The sequence below is a fragment of the Hyla sarda genome, chromosome 6 (assembly GCF_029499605.1).
Source record: "Hyla sarda isolate aHylSar1 chromosome 6, aHylSar1.hap1, whole genome shotgun sequence".
NCBI classification, from domain to species: domain Eukaryota; kingdom Metazoa; phylum Chordata; class Amphibia; order Anura; family Hylidae; genus Hyla; species Hyla sarda.
The window spans coordinates 234,802,216-234,818,869 of NC_079194.1; the positions used below are offsets into that span (position 1 = coordinate 234,802,216).

The following is a 16,654-nucleotide window of genomic DNA, read 5'->3' on the forward strand; positions in this document are numbered from 1 at the left end:
ATGCTCCTCTGGTGTCTTCCCGAAACACAATTAAGTCATCCAGATACATTAGACACTTTTTGGGATTCATATCCCCCACAGTTTTCTCCATCAGTCTCTGAAAGGTAGCAGGGGCTCCTGTGACTCCTTGTGGCTTTCTGGTAAACTGGAAGAACCCCAAGGGACAGATGAAAGCTGTCTTCTCCTGATCCTCCTTATTCATAGGTACTTGATAATACCCAGATCTCAGGTCAAGCACACTTAACCACTGGCTACCAGATAGTTCAGCAGATCCTCTATCTGGGGCAAGGTGTACTGATCGGCCACAGTCCTCTTGTTCAGAGTACGATAGTCCACACATAGCCGAACTGCATCATTCTTTTTTCTTACTACTACAATGGGTGAAACATAGGGACTCCTGGATTCTGTGATGATGCCAGCTCCTTCCATCTGTTGGAGTATGTCCCGGACATCTTCCACATCTCGAGGGGGTATTCTTCTTGACCTTTCTCTGAAAGGAGTAGGATCAGAAAGTTTTATAGCATGGGTGACACTCTTAGAACACCCCACATCCATTTCTGCTCTGGAGAAAACTCCCTATCGAGTAACTAGTTTAGAACAAAGGCTGTCTTTCCACTGTTGTGGCAGAGGAGAATCTTCCAAATGAAAATCTTCCAGTGCTTTCACATGATCCTTCTGTTCTGCCCTCACAGACATGATGGACGAAACTTGATCTAATAGGTATATAATGCGAATCTTCTGATGATGATCAATCCGGATTTCCGTGGTGGTTAAGTTCTGTACCATCACAGGAAAGCTCCGACACCAATCTTTGCGCCAATCTTTCACCTTAGGTATAAGAGTCCACCCCTTCTTCTGTTCCTCTTCAGGTAGAGATTCAATAAGATATTGTCCAGTTCCCCCCCCCCCCCCAACATTTCACGGTGCATTGAGGCTATGGCTTGTAAGGTTTTGGTGTCACCAGGCTTCACAAATACATGTTCTGTCCCTGAATAGTGGCACAAACCTGGTTGGTTTTGTTTCAAGGGCTAGTCGTTGACACTCTTTTCCTAGGACAGGGCTGATCTACATCAGTCGGGCTAAGGAAATATTTCCCACTTCTGTTAGGTAGGCCCTGAATACATCCTATACCATCTTTGCATTACTACCTAAGATTATTGAGGTGCACACTTTCTTGGCTGCAGGGCATTGAGAGCTTCAAGCTCCATAGGACAAATCATCCCGGTGCTCAACCCCCTAAGGACACATGACGTACTGGAACATCATGTGTCCGCTCCCGATTTATAACGTGGGGCCATGGCGGGTCGGGCCCGACCTCTAACAACGGCCAGGACCCGTGGCTAATAGCGCGCAGCATTGATCGCTGATCCGTGTGCTATTAACCCTATAGAGTCTAAAGTGAAAGTGGAAGCATGCCGGTTAGCTCAGTGGGCTGTTCGGGATAGCCACGGTGGAATCGCGGCATTCCGAACAGCTTACAGGACAGCAGGAGGGTCCCTACCTGCCTCCTCGCTGTTCGATCGCCGAATGACTGCTCAGTGCCTGAGATCCAGGCATTAGCAGTCAAGCGGCAGAATCATCGATCACTGGTTTCCTATGAGAAACCAGTGATCAATGTAATAGATCAATGTGTGCAGTGTTATAGGTCCCTATGGGAGCTATAACACTGGAAAAAAAAAGTGAAAAAAAAAGTGAACAAATATCATTTAACCCCTTCCCTATTAAAAGTTTGAATCACCCCCCTTTACCCATAAAAAAAAACACAGTGTAAATAAAAATAAAAATAAACATAAATGCCACGTGCGGAAATGTCCGAATTATAAAAATATATAATTAATTAAACCGCACTGTCAATGGCATACGCAAAAAAAATTCAATAAGTCCTATCAATGCAAAAATGGTACCGCTAAAAACTTCAGATCACGGCGCAAAAAAATGAACCGTTATACCGCCCCATATGCGCAAAAATAAAAAAGTTATAGAGGTCAGAAGATGACAATTTTAAACGTATTAATTTTCCTGCATGTAGTTATGATTTTTTCCAGAAGTACGACAAAATCAAACCTATATAAGTAGGGTATCATTTTAATCTTATGGACCTACAGAATAAAGATAAGGTATCCTTTATGGAATAACTTTCCCAGCTGTAAACGGTTGATATTGTCAGTGGCTTTTTCATGTTAGTTCTGCCTAGTAGTTAGGAACTTAACCAACAGATGATCCAAATCTTCTGATTTTCCATAAGCGTCCTGTAAAACTTGCAGATAGTCTTGCACAGTAGCTTGTCCATTCACTCTCTTGCAAAGTCTTATCATGTATGCAGCTGGAAAACGAAGACTTTCCACCAACCGCTGTTTCTTTATGGTATCAGTACAAGACCATTCCTTCAACAACTGCATAGCATTATCCTTCCAGACCTCAAAAGGCTCTTCTGGAGGGACAGGCTGTTTCCCGGAAAACACATTTAGTTTTCGGTAACTATGGGTGTGGTTTGCTGTCACTATGGCCACTGAGAGCTTTTGTAGTATGTCAGATACATAACTAGGTCAGTCCAGCAGCAGTCTCCTCTCAATGTATTCACCAGACATCTGGACTCCGCACTTGTCTCTGCCAGAAATTCTATTTCTCAGCTAGTGTGGTCCTGTGTGAAGCAAGTTCTCTCAGCTAGGTGTTGTCTCTGTGGTGCTTTTTCTCTGGCTAAGCTTGTGGTCATCTGAACAAATCCTCAGGGCACAGGACATGTGTGATATCACAATCATGTGACAGAAGTCTCCACCAATCAGCATTATCTCTTATGAAATGCCTGCTAATCATGTGAGCACAGCTTTAGTCTTTATTAACAGCATACTAGTTCATTTGTGGTCTCCATCCGCCATCCACTGGGCATTTCAGACAATGCAGCCAACTCCACAGGGGTTACAACTAAAATCTACTTAACACTTAAAGTGTCCTGGTCACTTTAAAAAAAAAAAAATTGGACATGTGACAGGTCAGAAGTTTAGATTTCGGGGTTTGGGTGCTGATACCCCTTGTCATTATTACATGCAGCACTTAACTAAGCACTTACTCCTGGATTGCTGTGTTTTCTATGGAGACTGTCTCCTCTAGCAAGACAGAGATCATAGTGAGCTGGGGAGTGAATTACTAAGCTGTGCGCTTCTTCCCCAGTTATTGATAGATATGTGAAAAGAGTTGACTCCCACTCCCATATTTAATAACCCACACTAAATGGATTTCATAATATGGATCACTAATTATATAAAATGCAATAATTCAATGGACAATACCAGGTCTTTTTCGTTTACAAAATCCTCACAATAAATCTCCTAAGTTATAGGCTAAAATGTTGATATTAACACCAAATCTATATGGAAACAATGCATTCAGTATGTACCAGAGCAAAAAAGGAATAAGTAATAATGTAAAAAGTAATAATAATATAAATATGTCTAATTCAATTATTATATAAACTTTCTTTGTATTGGAGGATATAATAGGTCTTTTTGTTTTAAGAAATGACAATTTACCAGTCCTAAAGTATGGGTCATATACAACATTAGGTAAATAAAACAATAGTAGGAATTTATATATTACTGTTCCGTATCTGTCACGATGCCGGCTGGCAGGTAGTGGACCCTCTGTGCCAGAGAGGGATTGGCGTGGACCGTGCTAGTGGACCGGTTCTAAGCCACTACTGGTTTTCACCAGAGCCCGCCGCAAAGCGGGATGGTCTTGCTGCGGCGGTAGTGACCAGGTCGTATCCACTAGCAACGGCTCACCTCTCTGGCTGCTGAAGATAGGCGCGGTACAAGGGAGTAGGCAGAAGCAAGGTCGGACGTAGCAGAAGGTCGGGGCAGGCAGCAAGGATCGTAGTCAGGGGCAACGGCAGAAGGTCTGGAAACACAGGCAAGGAACACACAAGGAACGCTTTCACTGGCACTAAGGCAACAAGATCCGGCAAGGGAGTGCAAGGGAAGTGAGGTAATATAGGGAAGTGCACAGGTGAAAACCCTAATTGGAACCACTGCGCCAATCAGCGGCGCAGTGGCCCTTTAAATCGCAGAGACCCGGCGCGCGCGCGCCCTAGGGAGCGGGGCCGCGCGCGCCGGGACAGAACAGACGGGGAGCGAGTCAGGTAGGGGAGCCGGGGTGCGCATCGCGAGCGGGCGCTACCCGCATCGCGAATCGCATCCCGGCTGGCAGCAGGATCGCAGCGCCCCGGGTCAGAGGACGTGACCGGAGCGCTGCAGCGGAGGGAGTGAAGCGAGCGCTCCGGGGAGGAGCGGGAACCCGGAGCGCTCGGCGTAACAGTACCCCCCCCCTTGGGTCTCCCCCTCTTCTTGGAGCCTGAGAACCTGAGGAGCAGACTTTTGTCAAGGATGTTGTCCTCAGGTTCCCAGGATCTCTCTTCAGGACCACAACCCTCCCAGTCTACTAAAAAAAAATTTTTCCCTCTGACCTTTTTGGCAGCCAAAATTTCCTTGACCGAGAAGACGTCCGAGGAGCCGGAAACAGGAGTGGGAGGAACAGATTTGGGAGAAAAACGGTTGAGGATGAGTGGTTTGAGAAGAGAGACGTGAAAGGCATTAGGGATACGAAGAGAAGGAGGAAGAAGAAGTTTATAAGAGACAGGATTAATTTGACACAAAATTTTGAAAGGACCAAGATAGCGTGGTCCCAACTTGTAGCTAGGGACACGGAAGCGGACATATTTAGCGGAGAGCCATACCTTGTCTCCAGGGGAAAAAACGGGGGGAGCTCTTCTTTTCTTATCCGCGAACCTCTTCATGCGTGAAGAAGCCTGTAAGAGAGAATTTTGGGTCTCTCTCCATATAATGGAAAGGTCACGAGAAATTTCATCCACAGCGGGCAGACCAGAGGGCAAGGGGGTAGGGAGGGGGGGAAGAGGGTGACGGCCGTACACCACGAAAAATGGGGATTTGGAGGAAGATTCAGAGACCCTGAAGTTATACGAAAATTCGGCCCATGGAAGGAGATCTGCCCAGTCATCCTGGCGGGAGGAAACAAAATGTCGCAAATAATCACCCAGGATCTGGTTAATTCTTTCTACTTGTCCATTGGACTGGGGATGATATGCAGAGGAAAAATTTAATTTAATCTTGAGTTGTTTACAGAGAGCCCTCCAGAATTTAGACACGAATTGGACCCCTCTATCCGAGACAATCTGCGTAGGCAACCCGTGAAGACGAAAAATGTGTACAAAAAATTGTTTAGCCAACTGAGGCGCAGAAGGAAGACCAGGAAGAGGGATGAAATGTGCCATTTTGGAGAATCGATCAACGACCACCCAAATAACGGTGTTGCCACGGGAAGGGGGTAAATCAGTAATAAAATCCATACCAATCAGAGACCAAGGCTGTTCGGGGACAGGCAGAGGATGAAGAAAACCAGCGGGCTTCTGGCGAGGAGTCTTATCCCGGGCACAGATAGTGCAGGCTCGCACAAAGTCCCCAACATCCGTCTCCAGAGTCGGCCACCAATAGAAGCGGGAGATGAGTTGCACAGATTTCTTGATGCCCGCATGACCTGCGAGATGGGAGGAGTGACCCCATTTGAGGATTCCGAGGCGTTGGCGTGGAGAAACAAAGGTCTTTCCTGGAGGAGTCTGCCTGATGGAGGCAGGAGAAGTGGAGATCAGGCAGTCAGGTGGAATGATGTGTTGCGGAGGGAGATCAACTTCTGAGGCATCCGAGGAACGAGAGAGAGCATCGGCCCTAATGTTCTTATCGGCAGGACGAAAGTGAATCTCAAAATTAAATCGGGCAAAGAACAGAGACCACCGGGCCTGGCGAGGATTCAGCCGTTGGGCCGACTGGAGGTAGGAGAGGTTCTTGTGGTCGGTGTAGATAATAACAGGAAATCTTGATCCCTCCAGCAGATGCCTCCATTCCTCAAGTGCTAATTTAATGGCTAGAAGCTCTCGATCCCCGATGGAGTAGTTCCTCTCCGCTGGAGAGAAGGTCCTAGAGAAAAAACCACAAGTGACAGCATGCCCGGAAGGATTTTTTTGTAGAAGAACAGCTCCAGCTCCTACTGAGGAGGCATCAACCTCCAATAGGAAGGGTTTGGAAGGGTCAGGTCTGGAGAGCACGGGAGCCGAAGAAAAGGCAGACTTGAGTCGTTTAAAGGAGTCTTCTGCTTGAGGAGGCCAGGACTTGGGATCAGCATTTTTCTTGGTTAAAGCCACGATAGGAGCCACAATGGTAGAAAAATGTGGAATAAATTGCCTGTAATAATTGGCGAACCCCAAAAAGCGTTGGATAGCACGGAGTCCGGAGGGGCGTGGCCAATTTAAGACGGCAGAGAGTTTGTCTGGATCCATCTGTAGACCCTGGCCAGAGACCAAATATCCTAGAAAAGGAAGAGATTGGCATTCAAACAGACATTTCTCAATTTTGGCATAGAGTTGGTTGTCACGAAGTCTCTGAAGAACCATACGGACATGCTGGCGGTGTTCTTCTAGATTGGCAGAAAAAATTAGGATATCGTCCAGATATACCACAACACAGGAGTATAACAGATCACGAAAAATTTCATTGACAAAGTCTTGGAAGACGGCAGGGGCATTGCACAGTCCAAAGGGCATGACCAGATACTCAAAGTGTCCATCTCTGGTGTTAAATGCCGTTTTCCACTCGTCCCCCTCTCTGATGCGGATGAGGTTATAGGCGCCTCTTAAGTCCAATTTAGTGAAGATGTGGGCACCTTGGAGGCGATCAAAGAGTTCAGAGATGAGGGGTAAGGGGTAGCGGTTCTTAACCGTGATTTTATTAAGACCGCGGTAGTCAATGCAAGGACGTAGGGAGCCATCTTTTTTGGACACAAAGAAAAATCCGGCTCCGGCAGGAGAGGAGGATTTACGGATAAAGCCCTTTTTTAGATTCTCCTGGACGTATTCGGACATGGCAAGAGTCTCTGGGGCAGAGAGAGGATAAATTCTGCCCCGGGGTGGAGTAGTACCCGGGAGGAGGTCGATAGGGCAATCATAAGGCCTGTGAGGAGGTAGAGTCTCAGCTTGTTTTTTGCAGAAAACATCCGCGAAGTCCATATAGGCCTTAGGGAGACCGGTTACTGGAGGAACCACAGAGTTACGGCAAGGGTTACTGGGAACCGGTTTTAGACAGTTCTTGGAACAAGAGGACCCCCAACTCTTGATCTCCCCAGTGGACCAATCCAGGGTTGGGGAATGAAGTTGAAGCCAGGGAAGTCCAAGGAGAATCTCCGAGGTGCAATTGGGGAGGACCAAAAGTTCAATCCTCTCATGATGAGATCCGATGCTCATAAGAAGGGGCTCCGTGCGGAAACGTATGGTACAGTCCAATCTTTCATTATTTACACAATTGATGTAGAGGGGTCTGGCGAGACTGGTCACTGGGATGTTGAACCTGTTGACGAGAGAGGCCAAAATAAAATTTCCTGCAGATCCAGAGTCCAAGAAGGCCACTGTAGAGAAGGAGAAGGCAGAGGCAGACATCCGCACAGGCACAGTAAGACGTGGAGAAGCAGAGTAGACATCAAGGACTGTCTCACCTTTGTGCGGAGTCAGCGTACATCTTTCCAGGCGTGGAGGACGGATACGACAATCCCTCAGGAAGTGTTCGGTACTAGCACAGTACAGGCAGAGGTTCTCCATACGGCGTCGTGTCCTCTCTTGAGGTGTCAGGCGAGACCGGTCGACCTGCATAGCCTCCACGGCGGGAGGCACAGGAACAGATTGCAGGGGACCAGAGGAGAGAGGAGCCGAGGAGACGAAACGCCTCGTGCGAACAGAGTCCATATCTTGGCGGAGTTCCTGACGCCTTTCAGAAAAACGCATGTCAATGCGAGTGGCTAGGTGAATAAGTTCATGTAGATTAGCAGGAATTTCTCGTGCGGCCAGAACATCTTTAATGTTGCTGGATAGGCCTTTTTTGAAGGTCGCGCAGAGGGCCTCATTATTCCAGGACAATTCTGAAGCAAGTGTACGGAATTGTACGGCATACTCGCCAACGGAAGAATTACCCTGGACCAGGTTCAACAGGGCAGTCTCAGCAGAAGAGGCTCGGGCAGGTTCCTCAAAGACACTTCGGATTTCCGAGAAGAAGGAGTGTACAGAGGCAGTGACGGGGTCATTGCGGTCCCAGAGCGGTGTGGCCCATGACAGGGCTTTTCCGGACAGAAGACTGACTACGAAAGCCACCTTAGACCTTTCAGTGGGAAACAGGTCCGACATCATCTCCAGATGCAGGGAACATTGGGAAAGAAAGCCACGGCAAAACTTAGAGTCCCCATCAAATTTATCCGGCAAGGATAAGCGTATCCCAGGAGCGGCCACTCGCTGCGGAGGAGGTGCAGGAGCTGGCGGAGGAGATGACTGCTGAAGCTGTGGTAGCAACTGTTGTAGCATAACGGTCAGTTGAGACAGCTGTTGGCCTTGTTGCGCTATCTGTTGTGACTGCTGGGCGACCACCGTGGTGAGGTCAGCGACAACTGGCAGAGGAACTTCAGCGGGATCCATGGCCGGATCTACTGTCACGATGCCGGCTGGCAGGTAGTGGACCCTCTGTGCCAGAGAGGGATTGGCGTGGACCGTGCTAGTGGACCGGTTCTAAGCCACTACTGGTTTTCACCAGAGCCCGCCGCAAAGCGGGATGGTCTTGCTGCGGCGGTAGTGACCAGGTCGTATCCACTAGCAACGGCTCACCTCTCTGGCTGCTGAAGATAGGCGCGGTACAAGGGAGTAGGCAGAAGCAAGGTCGGACGTAGCAGAAGGTCGGGGCAGGCAGCAAGGATCGTAGTCAGGGGCAACGGCAGAAGGTCTGGAAACACAGGCAAGGAACACACAAGGAACGCTTTCACTGGCACTAAGGCAACAAGATCCGGCAAGGGAGTGCAAGGGAAGTGAGGTAATATAGGGAAGTGCACAGGTGAAAACCCTAATTGGAACCACTGCGCCAATCAGCGGCGCAGTGGCCCTTTAAATCGCAGAGACCCGGCGCGCGCGCGCCCTAGGGAGCGGGGCCGCGCGCGCCGGGACAGAACAGACGGGGAGCGAGTCAGGTAGGGGAGCCGGGGTGCGCATCGCGAGCGGGCGCTACCCGCATCGCGAATCGCATCCCGGCTGGCAGCAGGATCGCAGCGCCCCGGGTCAGAGGACGTGACCGGAGCGCTGCAGCGGAGGGAGTGAAGCGAGCGCTCCGGGGAGGAGCGGGAACCCGGAGCGCTCGGCGTAACAGTATCAATGGTGTGGACCATTAAAGGGGAACCATGGTGGAAAACATTTTTTTTTATAAACTGGTGCCAGAAAGTTAAACAGATTTGTAAATGACTTCTATTTAAAAATCTTAACCCAGTAATTGTCAGCTGCTCTATGCTCCTCAAGAAGTTATTTTCTTTTTAAATTTCCATTCTGCCTGACCACAGTGCTCTCTGCTGACACCTCTATCTGTCTCAGGAACAGTCAAGAGCTGGAGATGTTTGCTATGGGGATTTAAAATAAATTTTAAAAGAAAATAACTTCATGTGGAGCATACAGCAGCTGATAAGTACTGGAAGGGTTAAGAACTTCAAATAGAAGCAATTTACAAATCTGTATAACGTTCTCACTGGAGTACCCCTTTAAAGATCACCCATGGCTGGTCCAAAAAAAATTACATCATACTATCATTGAAAAGCTTGGGGTGATCACACTTCTTTTTTCCAGTTTCTCAATAGGCCCTTCCTTCCTGAGATTTAAAAGTTTATAGTTATCTGACAATTCAGGGAATCAGTCACATGTGCATCAACTTAAATAGAAGTGGCCCCCTGACTGTATAATCCTGCCCATCACCTACTATTTATTCCTATTGTTAAAATTAAGTTTACACCCACCTGACTGATTCCCTGAATTGTCAGACAAACTGAACTGTAAACCCTCATATCAGTAATCTCATTTTGTTTAGTTCGTCACAATTCCTCTTTAAAATATCTTTTTCCTAGAAAGAACATGAATTTTATTTTTTTAACTTCCTTAAAGGGGTTATGCAGGAATCGAAAAACAGAGCTAATTTCTTTAAAAAAATGCTCCCTCTCTGTCTCCAGGTTGGGTGTGGTATTACAACTTGACTCCATTCACTCCAATGGAACTGTGCTAAAAGTAATTAGCTCTGTTTTTCGATTCCTGGATAACCCTTTTAAACACAATAGGCATCATTTACTAAGCTGAAACCGACTGGTTTTTGTCTGGTTATTTTGGCGCAAAGTGTCTGAGACATGTCTGCGCCAGTCTGCGCCAGTTTGCGACAGTGTGCGCCTGAAAAATCCAACAAACCCGACATTGCACTGTGAAAAGCCGAAAAGGGGCGTGATCTGTCGAAAAGGGGCGTGGTTTCACAACCCGACTGATTTACTATTGAATTCACAGAAAATCCTGTGGGTAAATGGCTGGAATTATCGACCTAGAAAAAGCTGGTCAGAAAATGTTCCCAACTTTTCACAATAGTAAATAGAGAGGAATCCTGCAAGTCTGCAACAACTTTTCCCACTAGTAAAAACCTGAAACTCTTAGTAAATGAGGCCCAATATATTTCTAATTTATACAGTATAAGTAATAAGTTATGAACCAATAGAAACAATTGAATTAATAATTAGCAAAAATAAATAAATAATTCTCCAAAGTCTTGAATCCTATCCCACGTCCTGTAGTTTCTGTGGTGCCCTATTTCAAAGGGCCATGAAAGCTTTGTATATAGACAGATGCAACAAGACTAATTATTGAGCACTCACCAGGTATGCTTAATAGAAGAATCTTTATTTCAATGCGATCCAAACAGATAAAAATCTGATACAGTGGGGAGCGGAGGCAGTAGCGTGCTACTGCCTCCTCTCCCCACTGTATCATATTTTTATCTGTTTGGATCGCATTGAAATAAAGATTCTTCTATCAAGCCTTCCTGAAGAGTGCTCCATAGCTAGTCTCATTGCATATGTATATATGCTGTTGGAATCTCTTGCTTCATGTGCAGCACCGCCAGTTTTGATATATCACTCTCTCCATTTACTCTGACTTGTCCGATAGGACTGTATATTCATACCGAGACCAGTGCCAGGTACTTGTTCACTTTCATGTTTGATACTTAGTATATAGAACATTTTTACACACAGTAGTAGTACAGATAGTTAACTCAATAATAAAAACCTTATATCTCAGTACAAAGTGATATAAAAATGTTTTTTAGACTAATTAAAGGTTCTCTTTGTTTAAAATTTGGATAAACCACCTGTTACATTAGCTGTGTGTATACATTTAGAATTTTTTTTATTGATTGTGAAGCACTTTGATACTTGTTTCTATCATAAAAATATTGAAAAGATTAATAAGATAAATATTTTTTTTTCCATGTTTCCAGCCGAATAACAAGCACACGGTGAAATCTCTTCAGGAAATAAACAGCAGGAAATGATATAATACGGATATGTATCTCTTCAGTTATTTCACACTTCAAGTTAGACTTTGATTACATCTTCTGCTTTCAAAACAGGAGTCTTTGGTTCTTAATAAATGTTGCCTTGGAGCAAAACAGCAAAATGATAAGTTTATAGCTAGAGATAAAGATGAGATCAATGTGTCGGTCAAATTAATGTGGGTTCCTACTGTGTCAATGACATGGGTATTCACTGTTAAATATCAATGTTTTCTATTCTACTTTTAATGAAACCTGTAAAAAATTACAGTCAACCTGTCACAAAATTTAGGAATTCAGATATAATTTACAGGGACCTATAAGAACAGTTGCAATCACAGCAATGCCACCACCTTCAGGGGTGCAGTTATGTAAGGGGAAACTTGCAAATGCATCAGGAGTCTCCAATTGAACGTTGGACCTTCATTCATCAATGTAAAAGTATTAGAGTACACTTGTAGTAGTGCAGATATATATGCATATATATGTGCATATAAATATGTATTTATATTTTTTAATTACTTCAGCTGACTATGCAAAATATAATAAAGTAGATGTGACTACTGAACATGTAACCCCCCCCTAACACAAACACACACTCACTTTTTCATTGAAAAAGAACAATGTTTTTTCAATTGTTATTGAACTCCAACTGTTATCAGAATTTGACAGGACGAGATCTAGATTACTTTATTAAAGGGGTACTCCCCTGGCCTGCGTTCGAAACATTTAGTTCCGAACGCTGTGCGCGCTGTGGGCATCGGCCATGCCCTTCGTGTTGTTAAGCCCCACCCCATGATGTCAAAAGGGGGACATGGTCGACCCCCACAGCGTGCACACAGCATTCGGGAACTAAATGTTCTGAATGCTGGCCAGTGGAGTACCCCTTTAATGCCTCTACATATGCATAATACAATATTCCGTACACAGGAAGCATGCATACAGTATGTGACAAGTAAATATCAAGTTAGAATTAAAGGGGTACTCTGGCACTAAGACATCTAATCCCCTATCCAAAGGTGCCTGATCGTGGGGTCCCGACACTGGGGACCCCCATGATCTTGCACGCAGCACCCATTAGAATCAGTCCCCGAAGCATGTTCGCTCCGGGTCTGATTACTGGCGATCACGGGGACGGAGCATTGTGATGTCACGGCTCCGCCCCGTGTGACGTCATGCTCCACCCCCTCAATGCAAGTCTATGGGAGAGAGCTTTTACTAAAAATGTTGATATCTTCATTGATGAAGAGATGAAGACCAACAAAATCTTTATTAGCATCTCCACACACAGATCTAAGGCTAGGTTTATATCACAATTTGTGCCTCTGAGGGACATAGATATGTCAGGAAATTTTCAAAATGACATTCCAATGTATCTGTGCTTGTACAGGCATGGGCTCCATTTATTACAATGGCCGAAGCACAGTCAGCTAGTGATTATGTTCAGGTCATTTTCCAAGCATACACAAGTTTTGGCTCAGACTGAGTAATGTGTAACTTAAATATTTGTCAGTTTTGCTCTCACTCTTGAAAATGACTTTAGCTGTTAAAGGAGTACTGAAGGTCTGAGCAATATATATCCACATGAAACAAAACTAAAAGATATACAACTGGTCAATGTACTTACGGTGCATTGTCTGTAGCCATCCATCTGTTTGCTGTCCTTTTCGCTCCCGCCAGAAGTTTAGTAGTTCAACAGAATGTCCACCTACAGTATATTGCACTCTATTACTCGGCCATTTTGGGCCTAATGTGTCATTGGATTTCCATTATACAAAAGGAAGCTTTATTACACTTTACCTGCCTGAGTCAACCCACCGCGCATGATGGAAAGCCATTGCATAACTAACTGATCTTTCGGCCCTCATAGGCTGCATTCTATTGCTGCCCATTGATTTCGCCCAGCATTGTATACAACTTGGTTGTGCCTGCACACTCCACTGCTCACTTTGATTCTCATTACGGTACTGCCAGTCAATGGGCGCCAGTGAAATAAGACTCAGATATCCCTTTGGTAGGAATTTCTACTTGGTGCACATGCGCAGAAACGCACAAAGTATATTGTAGCGGAACCAGGGATCTTTATTATAGATTGTAACTGGGAGACAATGTAATTTGATATGTGTTCTTAAAATGGGCTTGTTCTTACAAAAAACGCCAGAGGACACCATATAGTGGCTGAATGACACAGCGAGGAGGTGTTGGCAGCATGAGGAGACCATATAGTGGCTTAATGACACAGCCTGGAGGTGTTGGCAGCATGAGGAGACCATATAGTGGCTTAATGACACAGCGTGGAGGTGGTGGCAGCATGAGGAGACCATATAGTGGCTGAATTACACAGCTTGGATGAGGCTGAAGCATGAGGAGACCATCTAGTGGCTGAATGACACAGCGAGGAGGTGTTGGTAGCATGAGGAGACCATACCGTGGCTGAATGACACAGCCTGGAGGTGTTGGCAGCATGAGGAGACCATATAGTGGCTTAATGACACAGTGTGGAGGTGGTGGCAGCATGAGGAGACCATATAGTGGCTGAATGACACAGCTTGGATGAGGCTGAAGCATGAGGAGACCATGTAGTGGCTGAATGACACAGCATGGAGGTGTTTGCAGCATGAGGAGACCATAAAGTTTCTGAATGACACAGCCTGGAGTTGGCTGAAGCATGAGGAGACCATATAGTGTCTGAATGGCACAGCCTGGAGTTGGCAGCAGCATGAGTAGACACTAGGGCTTCCCAATCCCTAACTTTAAAAGATGAATTTTGAAATCTAAATTGAAGATTTAGGATAGCTATTGCTACCATAATTTTTTTTTAGGCCAAGGCCCAGGCCCAGCAGCATCAGTAAACCATATATTGGCTAAATGACACAGCCTGAAGTTGGCTGAAGCATGAGGAGACCATATAGTGTCTGAATGGCACAGCCTGAAGTTGGCAGCAGCATGAGTAGAAACTAGGGCATCATAATCCCAAACATTAAAAGATTAATTTTGAAATTTAAATTGAAGATTTACGGTAGCTAGTGCTACCATGAAAACTTTTAAGGCCCAGGCCTAGGCCCAGCAGCATCAGTAAACCATATATTGAGTGACACAGCCTTGAGTTGGCTGAAGCATGAGAAGACCATATAGTGTCTGAATTGCATAGCCTTAAGTTGGCAGAAGCATGAGAAGACCATTGAAATTTAAGAATTTTAAATAGAAATTTTGAATTTTGAAATTGAAATTGGGGATTTTAAAATTACAATTTTGACTCCCAAGTTTTAGTGTCCCGGGCCCCGACGTGTGGGTACAAAAAAACAAATCTAACAAGGAGTTACATGTCACATGGCAGCACAATGACAGAGCCTGGAAGTGGCATCAGTATGTGGAGACCATGTAGTTGAATGACACAGCCTGGACCTGGTAGCAGCATGAGTAGACACTAGGGCTTCACAATCCCTAAGATTAAATGATGATTTTTGAAATTTCCATTGAAGATGCATGGTACCTATTGGTACCATAAATATATATAGGTAATGTCCTAGGCCCAGCAGCATCACTAAAGCATGCAGTTGCTGAATGACACAGACTAGAGCTGGCAGCACCATGAATATACAAGAAGTCTTCACAACCCCTAAGATTAAATGATGAATTTTGAAATTTCCGTTGAAGATTTATGGTATCTAATGCTACCATATACATATATATAGGTAATGTCCTAGGCCCGGCAGCTTCACTAAACCATGTAGTTGCTGAATGACACAGACTGGAGCTGGCTGAACCATCAGTAAACCATATATTGGATGAATGGCACAGCCTGGAGGTGGCTGAAGCATTATTAAAACATATATTGGATGAATGGCACATCCTGGAGGTGGCTGAAGCATGAGGATACCATATAGTGTCTGAATGGCACAGCCTGGAGTTTGCAGAAGCATGAGGAGACCATTGAAATTTAAGAATTTTTAAATAGAAATTTAAGATTTTGAAATTGAGGATTTTGAAATTGAAATTTTAACTCCCAAGTTTTAGTGTCCCGGGCCCCGGCATGTGGGTACAAATGACCAAATCTAACAAGGAGTCACATGGCAGCACAATGACAGAGTCTAGAGGTGGCATCAGTATGAGGAGACTATATAGTGGCTTAATGGCACAGCCTAGCAGTGGCCTAAGCATGAGGAGACCATATAGTGTCTGAATGGCACAGCCTGGGGTTGGCGGCAGATGAGGCGACAATAGGGCCTCACAATCTCTAATAATAAAAGATGAATTTTGACATCTCCATTGACGATGTATGGTACCTAGTGCTACCATAAACATGTATTGGTAATGTCCTAGGCCCAGCAGCATCACTAAACTATGTAGTTGCTGAATGACACAGACTGGAGCTGGCTGAAGCATCAGTAAACCATATATTGGATGAATGGCACTGCCTGGGGGGGGGGGGGCTGAGCATCATTAAAACATATATTGGATAAATGGCACAGCCTGGAGGTGGCTGTATCATCTGTAAACCATATATCGGATAAATGGCACAGCCTGGAGGTGGTTGAAGCATCAGTAAGCCATATATTGGATGAATGGCACAGCCAGGAGGTGGCTGAAGCATCAGTAAACCATATATTAGATGAATGACACTGCCTGGTGGTGTTGGCAGCATGAGGAGACCATATAGTTGCTGAATGACACAGCCCGTAGCTCGCACCAGCATGAGTAGACACTAGGGCTTCACAATCCCAAGATTAAAATATGAATTTTGAAATTAAAACTGAAGATTTATGGTAGCTAATAAAAAATTTTTAGGCCCAGGCCCAGCAGCATCAGTAGACCATATATTGGTTGAATGACACAGCCTGGAGGTGGCTGAATCATGAAGAGACCATATCGTGTCTGAATAGTACAGCCTGAAGTTGGCAGAGGCATGATGAGCCCATTGAAATTTAAGATTTTTCAATGTAAGATTTAGAAATTGAGGATTTTGAAACTGACATTTTAACTCCAAAGTCTTAGTGCCCCGGGCCCCGGAGTGTGGGTACAAAGAACCAAATTTGACAAGGAGTCACATGTCACATGGCAGCACAATGACATAGCCTGGAGGTGGAATCAGTATGAGGAGAGCATATAGCGGCTGAATGAAATAGCCTGGAGGTGGCGGCAGCAGCATCAGGAGTCCTGAAAGTGACCCTAATGCAGAGGAATTTCTGAAACTGGGGTCCAGCACCTTAATT

The 16,654-nt window shown here is 45.3% G+C and overlaps 1 long non-coding RNA gene across 1 annotated transcript in view; it reads left to right on the top strand.

The window, feature by feature from the left end:
• Window positions 1-11,617, top strand: part of LOC130277712 (uncharacterized) — a 36,333-nt gene extending 24,716 nt beyond the window's left edge. Inside the window, exon 3 of the long non-coding RNA XR_008845545.1 lies at window positions 11,388-11,617. This is a non-coding gene — a long non-coding RNA (uncharacterized LOC130277712). The remainder of the gene's footprint in view (window positions 1-11,387) is intronic.
• The last annotated feature ends 5,037 nt before the right edge of the window (window positions 11,618-16,654 follow it).